Genomic DNA, 9,233 nt, shown 5'->3' with positions numbered 1-9,233 from the left:
CTATTGTGAATAATGCTGCAATGAACATAGGGGCATGTATATCTTTATGCCTACGTGTTTTCATGTAAAATACTCAGCAGTGGAATAGCTGGATCATGTGTTAGCTCCATTCTTAATTTTTTAAGGCATCTCCGTACTGTTTTCCATAGTGGCTGCACCAGTTTGCACTCCCACCAGCAGTGTATGAGAGTTCCCTTCTCTCCACATCCTCTCCCACACTTGTTATTTCCTGTCTTGTTAATTACAGCCATTCTGACAGGCATGAGGTGGTATCTCATTGTAGTTTTGATTTGCATTCCTCTAATAATTAGTGATGTTGAACATCTTTTCATGTGCGTGTTGGCCATCTGTAGATCTTCTTTGTAGAAATGTCTGTTCAGATCTTTTGCCCATTTTTAAATTGGGTTGTTAGTTTTTTGTTGTTGAGATGTATGAGTTCTTTGAATATTTTGGATATTAACCCCTTATCAGAAATATGGTTTGCAAATATCTTCTCCAAATTGTTAGATTGTCTTTTCATTTTGTTGATGGTTTCCTTTGCTGTGAGAAGCTTTTAAGTTTGACGCAGTCCCATTTGTTTATTTTTTCTATGGTTTCCCGTGCCTGGTCAGACATGGTACATGAAAATAGGCCTCTAAGACCGATGTTGAAGAGCTTACTCCCTATGTTTTCTTCTAGACGTTTCATGGTTTCAGGTGTTACATTGAAGTCTTTAATCCATTTCGAGTTAATTTTTGTATATGGTGTAAGATAATGGTCTATTCTCATTCTTTTGCACCTGGCTGTCCAGTTTTCCCAACACCATTTATTGAAGAGAATTTCCTTTCTCCATTGTATGTTCTTGGTTCCCTTGTTGAACATTAGCTGTCCGTAGATGTATGGTTTTATTTCTAGGCTTTCAATTCTGTTCCATTGATCTGTGTGTCTGTTTTTGTGCCAGTACCATGCTGTTTTGATTACTACAGATTTGTAGTATATTTTGAAATCAGGGAGTGTGATCCCTCCAGCTTTGTTCTTTTTGCTCAGGATTCCTTTGGCTATTCGGGGTCTTTTGTTGTTCCGTATAAGTTTTAGGACTCTTTGTTCTATTTCTGTGAAAAATGTTGTTGGAACTTTGATAGGGATTGCATTGAATCTGTAGATTGTTTTAGGTAATATGGACATTTTAACTATGTGAATTCTTCCAATCCAAGAGCACGGAATATCTTTCCACTTCTTTGTGTCTTCTATTTCTCTCAACAATGTTTTATGGTTTTCAGTGTATAGATCTTTCACTTCTTTCATTAAGTTTATTCCTAGGTATTTTATTCTTTTTGTTGCCATTGTAAATGGGATTATAGTCTTAGTTTCTCTTCCTGCTACTTTGTTGTTAGTGTATAGAAATGCACTGATTTTTGTATGTTGATTTTATATCCTGCAACTTGACTGTATTTGTTTATTATTTCCAGAAGTTTTCTAGTGGATTCTTTGGGGTTTTTGATATATAAAATCATGTCCTCTGCAAATAGTGACAATTTCACTTCTTCCTTTCCAATTTGGATCCCTTTTACTTCTTTTTCTTGCCTGATTGCTCTGGCTAAGACTTCCAATACTATGTTAAATAAGAGTGGTGACAGTGGGCATCCTTGTCTGGTTCCAGTTCTCGGAGGGATAGCTTTCAGTTTTTCTCCATTGAGAATGATGTTAGCTGTGGGTTTATCATATATGGCCTTTATTATGTTGAGGTACTTTTCTTCTACACCCATTTTATTGAGAGTTTTTAGTGTAAATGGATGCTGTATCTTTTCAAAGTGCTTTCTCTGCATCTATTGAGAGCATCATGTGATTTTTATTCTTCATTTTGTTAATGTGGTGTTTCATGTTGACTGATTTGCAGATGTTGAACCATCCCTGGAATGAATCCCATTTGATCATGGTATATGATCTTTTTACTGCATTGCTGTATGTTATTTGCTACGGTTTTGTTGAGGACTTTTGCATCGATGTTCATCAGTGATATTGGCCTGTAATTTTCTTTTTTTGTGTTGCCCTTGTCTGATCTTGGTATCAGTGTAAGGTTGGCTTCATAGAATGAGTTAGGAAGCTTCCCCTCCTCTTCAATTTTTTGGAGCAGTTTGAGAAGGATAGGTATTAAGTCTTCTTGGAATGTTTGGTAGAATTCACTAGGGAAGCCATCTGGTCCTGGAGTCATTTTCTGGGAGGTTTTTAATTACTGTTTTGATCTCCTTACTGGTGATCAGCCTATTCAAATTCTCTACTTCTTGATTCAGTTTTGGAATATTGTATGAGTCTAAGAATTTATCCATTTCCTCTAGATTATCCAATTTGTTGGCATATAGCTTTTCCTGCTATTCTCTGATAACCTTTTGTATTTCTGAGGTGTCCATTGCAATCTCTCCTCTTTCATTTCTGATTTTATTCATTTGAGCCTTCTGTCTTTTTTCCTTAGTGACTCTAGCTACAGGTTTGTCAATTTTGTTTATCTTTTCAAAGAACCAGGTCTTGGTTGCATTGATTTTTTTCTATTTTTTTTAAGTCTCTATTTATTTATGATCTGATTTTTATTATTTCCTGCCTTCTACTCATTTTGGGCTTTTTTTGGTTCTTCTTTTTCCACTTCCTTTAGATGCACTGTTAGATTGTTTATTTGAGATTTTTCTTATTTGTTGAGATAGGCCTATATTGCTATAAGTAGCTCCTGACCTCATTGAATTGTTTCTCTATATTCTCTTTTACCTTGTTGAGTTTTTTGATGATAGCTGTTTTAAATTCTGTGTCATTTACATTACATATTTCTGCGTCCTAAGGACTGATTTCTGAGTACTTGTCATTTTCTCTCTGGTCTGGAGATCTAATATAATGTTTGATATTTCCAAAGGGAGTGGCTCTGTTCTTTTACATCCTGGCATTATTTGATTGCAGCTACCACCAATCGCCACTGGGTGGGGGTCAAAAGCCACATATTCTGAGCCCTCTGCCTTCAGCCAAAATCCCTGGGGCTGGAGCAGTGCTGAGCGGGTTGGGGGAGAGGCACTTTCTCTTGCATGCTTGTGGGGTTTTCTCACTCTGCTCTCACTATCTGCTCTCCTGGGGTGTTGGCTTGATAATGTCACCCCTTGTGAAAGCTTTCACCCTGGTAGATGGCTTCCCTTTAGGCTGCAAGGGCCCTTGGGAGTCCTTGATGCTCCTGTGGACTAAGGTCTCCACCCCTGTTCCTTCTGTCTATTATCCCATTCCACCTCCTCTGAGGGGGGCTCCAGACTCTCCACCCTCTGTCGTAAGGATGCATGGATCTCTCTGATGTTTTTTGTGTTGTGTTTGGATGTCCTTTGTTGGATTATGGATTTTTTTTCATTGTATATTGGAGGGGAAAGATTTCTGAGAGACCTCACTCTGCCATGATGCTGGTGTTACTCCAGAATTTGTGTTTTTTTGATGAATCATTTCTTTGTGGAACCTGTTGTTTTATTCATGTATTTTTCCCTGATTTCATTGAGTTGTCTTTTTATGTTCTCTTGTAGCTTGCTGAACTTACTTAAAACAATTATTTTGAATTCTTCATCAGGCAATTCATAGATACTCATTTCTTTAGGGTTAGTTACTGGAAAATTATTGTGTTCTTTGGTGGTGTCTTATTTCCTTGATTTTTCATATTCTTTGACATCTTGCATTGCTGTCTTCACGTTTAAAGGAGACACCATCTCCAGTCTTTACTACTTGGCTTCAGGGGAGAAAGACCTTCACCAGTCAGCCCAGCCAGGGATTCTGTCTCTCTGAGACTTTGTCTATGGATGCACCTGTTGCACACCTCTTGTTTCCTCCTGGGAGAGAATTCTTAAGATTGTATGCCTTCTCTCAATCCCACAAAGTCAGGCCAGTATTGAGAAATTTTTGCTTCTTTTCTCTAGGGCAGTGCCATGAAATGCTCAAGTTTGTGTGCCTTTTCCTATACTTGCAGACTTGGGCTGGCTTTCTGCACATGCTTGGGAGCCATCTGCAAAGGCTCACTCTTGCAGTCTGTGGCTACGGGGGTGGGTGAGGCATGCAGAGCATTAGGGGTGCCTTTGAGCCAGTGAGAAGGGTGCACAGATGAGATGTCCCAGGCAGCTCATGGCTGGGCTTCTTTCTGGAGTCTGTGAAGCTTTCCTAGCCCTTTGATGAGCTCTGAACCCTTCTTGCTGTGCTCCCAGCCTCTCCCAACCTCTCAGCTATGCTGATCACCTCAGTATTCTGGGTGGGGTGAGAAATAAGTGAGTCTCTTGGGCAGTGTGCTGCAGAACTGGGGAAGCTGGCTACTTACTATGCTCTCAGTCTTTCCTGTGAGAGAAATCATGGGCTGAGGGGGTCTCTCTTGGCACTTGCTGCCTTAGGGGTGGGGTGACACAGGTACAATAAAACTATTCTTCTTACCTTCTTGAATGTAACTATTTTTGGATTTTTTCTCCAATGGTGTGCTGGAACTTCTCTGTTGGACCCCTGGACCCTCACATAAGTACTCTTGTCGATAGGTGGTTGTCAAAATTGATGTTCTTGGTTGGATGATGGTAGAAAACTCCTATTCTGTCATCTTTCTGATGTCACTCCCCTTCAACTCCTCAGAGCAGCAGGGGGTGCAGGGCTTCTGGTGAGCAGGTCCTTCTCCCAGCTGAGATTTCTATGTGTTGAATCCATCTGTCCTCCCTCTCTTATAACCAAACTATAAAATAGTTAGTGTCCTAATTTAAATTTCTGTGAATGGTAATGTTGATCCCCCTTGAGATTATTTGCATTTTAACAGAACACAACAACTTACCCTAGAAAAACTAATTGCAAACCCTGATGTAAGGAGGTGGGAGGAAATTGATTAGTTGGTGGGGAAAGGAAGGAGGACCTTCAGGAATTGTTAGAGTCACATTTTGCTATGGGTTACAGGTAACCTGAAACATTTACGTTCTTTAAGCTGAAGCTAAGATACTCTTAGTACCCTTAAAAACATTACTGACACACTTGTCTCAGGGGGATTTCCTCAGCCTTGTTTGTGGCAACCCAGTAGTCCCACCTTGTGGGTTTGGAGAGAGATAAGAGCTAGGTTCTTTAGCAGGAGGCCGGTTTGCCTGGGAAATGAGACTGAAACCCAGAGAGCAAACCTGCCCCTTGGTGGGATTGGACTAAGTCAGGTCATCTTTCAATCTTCACTTAGTTCTGTGGACAGTTTAACATGGGCTTTTCAATGAGGAACAAAACCCAAAAATACTGATTAATGTCTGCCCCAAGCCTGCAACAACAATTTTCAACTCATTGGAGGAATGTATAGCAGCGCATTAAGATGCTTTAGAACATCTTAATGGGGTTCAAAGTATGATCCCCAATCAGCGTCAACATCAACATCACCTGAGAATGCAGTAGAAGTGCAAATTCTCAGGTGCCACCTCAGATCTGCTGAATCAGATGCTTGGTAGGCGAGGCCCAACAATCTGTGTTTTAACATGTCCTCCAGGGGATTCTGATGCACTCAAAATTTGAGAACTGTTACGTTCGATTTTCAGAACATAGTTGAACTGTGATCAAGGATATGGGTCAAGCCTCTCGCTGCTGCCCCAGGAATGTGCTGTTTCCACCCATGGACAATATCCTCTCTGCCATCCTATCTCCCTGTGTTCAGGGCAAGCCAAAGCTTACTCTTTGAGAGCAGTAAGATGCTGGGAAATACAGATACGGGTTGGTAGGATCCCACCAGCATAAAAGGCGGGAATGGAACCAAGAATTACCTTATGGTCTCAAACCTGCTAATGCCCTCAGGGAGAGGAACAATTGCAAAGACGTATTGAGCCACTCCTACACAAGGCTTCTGTCCACCAAGATCCGGTCTGGCTCCGTCCACAGACAGATCAACTTCCTTTCTTCCCTTTCCTTGTTTGTTGTCAGAGTGTGGAGGAAGGCTCTTTATGCTGTTTGGTTTTCCGGACAGACTGATTTCAAGAGCTAAATCTTACTCTAAAATGTGACCTCGGTGGTAAACACACTTTAAAAAGCAGCTGTCCTCTAGTTCTGTTTTGGTAAATCAAAAACAGAATTTATCTTCTTATCCCGCAGAAATGCAAGAGAGTCAAAACAGCTGTTTGGCATTGGCCTTAAAAAGTGCTGGCACTAGGAATGAGCTGAGCAGCTGTGAGGTTTGCTGGTTCGGCTTTGAAGTCTACTGCTGTCCTGCTTTTCCATGTTCATATTCCACTACTTGTGGGATAAAAGCGAAAAAGAACAGCCACAGGAAAATGTATAGGAACAGAATGGAGACCATGAACACAGCAAGTGAGTGAGGCCTGGCACCTGAGAAGAAATGCCAAGCCAGCAGTAACAAAAGGGTAGGAGAGATCTCTGTGCCCCAGTCAGCATGTCTCACACTTTAATGCGCCCACCAGTCACTGCAGAGCTTGTGAAAATACACATTCTGATTCTGTGGGTCTCAGGGGAGCCCCAGAGTCTGCATTTCTAATAAGCACCCTGATGGGGCTGATGTTGCTGATCCACGGGCTACCCTTGGAGTCGGCAGGCTCCAAAGACGTCAAGTGGATATGATTAGGTTGCCCTCTAGCGATAATCCCATGGAAATCCAAGGAGTTTCTACTTTAACAGAAAACCTGGTCAATTAAGATTTTTTTAAGAAATTAAGATTATTAATACCAAATTAATTAGAAATTTACACAACTTTACAGAAAAGAATAAATATTAAGCTCTTTAGTATTTGTATCACTTCAAACTCCCCTTTACCATATATGAAAGGAGGATCTTTCACCCCCAGTCTTCTGCCAACTTTCAAGACTGGGAATACCAGAGACATCTTTATCCCTTTATCCCATCTTTATCCCTTTAACCTGTATCCAAATAGTCACAACTACTTCCTGTAATACCATTTTCATCGTGTTGCTTCTTGAAAAACCTTCTGCAGCCCTCCTTGGCCACTGTGTGAAGTTCAAACTCCACAGTCTGGCAGCTATGAGCCTCTGCGACCTGGCTCTAATCCTCTCTGGCCTTGTTGGAATTGATGCTACGTATGCATTATAATCTTGCAATACTATGTTAAGTGTTATACCCTATACAAATTTCTTCTGTTTCACACTTGCAGTGAGCGCCACACCTGCCACGGGCCAGGTGCTTCAGGACTGTGGATACATGATGCTACCATCAAGTAGTTGACATCTCTTAATTCTGCTCTTTTTTATGTACTATTAGTTTATAGAAACACTCCAAGGTATTGCCATAGTCCCTGTATAACTATGTATAGTGTCTGAAACTTTTTAATGTTATTAATGTGCTGTTATGTACACGTACCTATTTTTGGAGGAGAAAGGGGGAAAAACTGTCTTCTTGGGCTGTGTGTATACAACCTAAAACAGAATCATTGAATTAAATTATAGTGAATTTCATAGCTGGTTATGTATTGACAGATTTTTTTTGCAGAGACTGAAAATATTCCCAGGCTACTCACAAAATATTTATACAGTTTTCATTAGTACCTACTTCATTGGGTTTTATACTTTTAAAATATTTTTGTTACTTTGACAGATACATTTAGTGCCACCAGTAGCCTATCAATGCCATTGTGCAAATTAGAAGAAAGCAGCCAGACAGGCACATTTTTGTACGCAGGGCATCTTTGTGTAAAGAAAAGGCGCCCTTCCTCTGGAGGGACACAGGCCTGTGATGGGGCGGATGGCTTGGTGGATGGAGCGTGGGCTAATTTCAGTCCCCTGCTCCCATCTTTAAAGTGCACAGTCTGTATCATCATCTGTGGGGCTCTGTATTTATTTAACAAACATTTTGAACCTCTGCTGAAATAGGTAAAATAATAATTTTAATATAAATATATAATGAATGCATTTCAAAGGTTTTTATCCTGTGCTTTAATTAACAAGGGATCCAGGAAGATTTTAATGCTGGCTCAAGGAGCATTTGCAGAGCTGGGCGCTTACAGGCAGTTGAATCAGGGATTGTTAGGATAAGATTCTGGGTTAGATAAAAACTGTGTAATATCCTACAGGGCCATAAACTGTAAGTCTTGCAGTTATCTTTTCCACCAGACAGCTTCGTTGCACCTCCGCCAGACCTCTTGAGATTAACCTTTAAAGAGCTGTAAAATAGCCCAATTGATAGAAAGTAAGTCAAAGGACAAACTTAGCGCTGCTCTGAAAAAACATCCAGAAATCTCTTCTGTCTAGTTACAAGTTTTACATAATTATTCTGACAGTTTCCCTCACTTGCAATCAGAAATAATCTTCCAAAATTATTCTTGATACAAAAGGCTGGTCTCATAATATTTGGTTAGCTTGACTGTTCACATAAGTATAGCAAAAAAATCAATTAACTGTCAGGCCAACTTGAGTTTGCTCTGCAAGCCATACAATGTTGGGCAACTGCCGCATCCTGGACGCCGTATTTAGCAGATTTCACCTGCGGTTCCTATTTAGACCTGACGGAATAAGAATCGTCCCGAAATATGACACTCCAGGTATGGTCTTGATTGCACAGGAAATTTTCCCATTATTTTCTAGTAAAAAAGGAGGGCAATTTATTATTAAACCTGTACAAATAACTACATTGTTACAAAAAGCAAGGAGATTCCACAAAAGTGTTTGTTTTCTGAATTCTGAGGGGTCAGTGAGAATTGGATACTATCAAAAATGTATGAAAGTTTCAAAAAAGTTTGTACATTAACAACTAGAAGGACCTGCAACTAAGATATACAACTATGTATCGGGGGGCTTGGGAAACAAAGCAGAAAAAAAAAAAAAAGATTGGCAACAGTTGTTAGCCCAGGTGCCAGTCTTTAAAGAAAAAAAGTTTGTGCATTAAAAATGTACAAAAGTTTCAGTTTACAAAAGCAGAGGCTACTAAATTGAGAGTTAGCTTAAAAAGACAGAGAAAGAGCTTCCTCCTATTACTAAGAAAACTAGAGTATTAAAAAAAATACCAATAATATTCCAAACAGAATACCATGATGAAATTTCCCTCAGTTCAGTCTTATGGAGTTGATTTCTTGCGTGGCTGCATCTTGGGTCAGCAATCTGCTTTCATTAAGTATGTCTGCATTTGGACTAAAAAGAGTCCTGGAAATCCCCACTCAGTTCCTGGAATAGTCTGAGTGTTATCTAAGGAACGTCAGCTCAAAAGCCTGTACACAGGAGTCCATTCTGGGAAGCATCAATAGTTTAAGGTACTGTTATAGTACTTTCCGTAGAGTTCTGCAACTGTCCTTT

This window comes from Equus quagga, chromosome 12 (genome assembly GCF_021613505.1).
Source record: "Equus quagga isolate Etosha38 chromosome 12, UCLA_HA_Equagga_1.0, whole genome shotgun sequence".
In the NCBI taxonomy this organism is placed as follows: Eukaryota; Metazoa; Chordata; class Mammalia; order Perissodactyla; family Equidae; genus Equus; species Equus quagga.
Note: the sequence above shows the minus strand (reverse complement) of the source record.